Here is a 1,843-nt window from a genome sequence, read left to right on the forward strand (position 1 = left end):
AAGTACCTGAAATAGGCACATTTGTAATGCCACAAAGTGATCCCAACAGCATAGATCAAATTCATTTTTCCCTTTTCTCAGAAATCAGCCCATTTTGATGGGGATCATGGATTCCAAGAAGGCATAGTCTTTAAAATGGTCTGTAACCCCCTACTGGTATACAGCAGCACACCCCACAAAACAAACTGGCCCAGCCTGGTTTTACATCTTGGAGTGTAAATATTGATTAACCCCATTGTCTTCAGATATCATATCTCTGCAACACTGTCTCAATGTTTGTAAGCCTGAATATACTTCATTCAATCTCCTAACACTCTCAAGTCTTACTAATCATAGCCTCTTTTGTCACTGCCAAGTAACCTAAGAATACAAAACAGAATTTTTTTTGTCCTTTAAAATCTCTTTGATCTTAGAACTTCTTGCTTGGTTCTAAGGAAACTGTATTTGTTTATTAAAACCACTTTAAACCCAGAAGGGCAATGATTCTCTTTCCCCACCTAACTTTATGTTTCACTATTTCTATTTGTTACCTCAGAAAAAAGTGAAACAATCCACACAAAACTCTTATTGGGTATTTGTAAAATTGCCTCCTCCACTGTCTTGAACAAGAAAATTAGCAAATTCTTAATTTACACCTTAATAAACTGATTCAAAATTCCATCCAGTAAGTAGCAAAAAAAAAGTGTCCTTGATTGAAAATAGAAAGTAACCAGCAATTGATATTTTCACTTTGTATCTGCTCTCCAAAGAGGAGAGGGTCAAGCATTTGCGGTCACCTATCCTTAACAGTGTGTTTGTTCCTTCCGGGGTAACAGTACAACTCCCAGCTCAGCCCTTTTCCTTCTCATTTTTCTCCCTATTCAGATGATGACATTTTCCCATTTCAAAACAAGGCTTATAAGAAAGTTGGTAATGCAGAACCCACCCAGGTACCTGACAGTTATGGGCATATCAAACAATAAAAATAGTTGTGGTATTTGTTAAATGTTTACTTTGTGCTAAGCACTAGGGTAAGCAGATGAGAACTAGTCCCTGTGACACAAAGGCTCCCAGTCTAAGAGAAATGAAAAGACTCCCTTTTGCTAGGTTGAAAAATATGATTTTAAAAGAGCTTTCCTTTCTTTTTAGGTTGTACCCCCTGTCCTCTCCACCCCCATCAAGCAACCAATCAATCATATTTATTGAGTACTTACTGTGTGCAGGGCACTGTACTAAGCACTTGGGAGAGTACAACACAGCAATACAATGTCTAATATAATGTCAATTAGCTATATAGCTAATAAAATACTCTTCCCAGCTCCACCAATTGTTGTATAGTAACAGAATATAGTTCTGTACACACTGTAAGTACTAATAAATGTCATTGATTGGCTGATCTGGAAACATGTTAAGGATTAAAGCAATAGGCTGGGCATTCCTAGATCTTTAAATGCCAAGGTCAAGGACCATGTTTTACCATTACTTAACCCACAGACCCTGGTAGCCTGTATTTAAAGTAGTGTAAAATGTAATAGAGAAGCAGCATGGCTCAGTGGAAAGAGCACGGGCTTTGGAGTCAGAGGGCATGGGTTCAAATCCCAGCTCCACCAATCGTCAGCTGTGTGAGTTTGGTCAAGTCACTTAACTTCTCTGGGCCTCAGTTCCCTCATCTGTAAAATGGGGATTAAGATTGTGAGCCCCCCGTGGAACAACCTGATCACCTTGTAACCTCCCCAGCAATTAGAACAGTGCTTTGCACAAAGTAAGAGCTTAATAAATGCCATCATTATTTATTATTATTATTATTGCTGTTCTCTCCCAAGTGCTCAGTGCAGTGCTCTGCACACAATAAGAGCTCAATAAA

The sequence above is a fragment of the Tachyglossus aculeatus genome, chromosome X4, assembly GCF_015852505.1.
Source record: "Tachyglossus aculeatus isolate mTacAcu1 chromosome X4, mTacAcu1.pri, whole genome shotgun sequence".
Classification (NCBI taxonomy): Eukaryota; Metazoa; Chordata; class Mammalia; order Monotremata; family Tachyglossidae; genus Tachyglossus; species Tachyglossus aculeatus.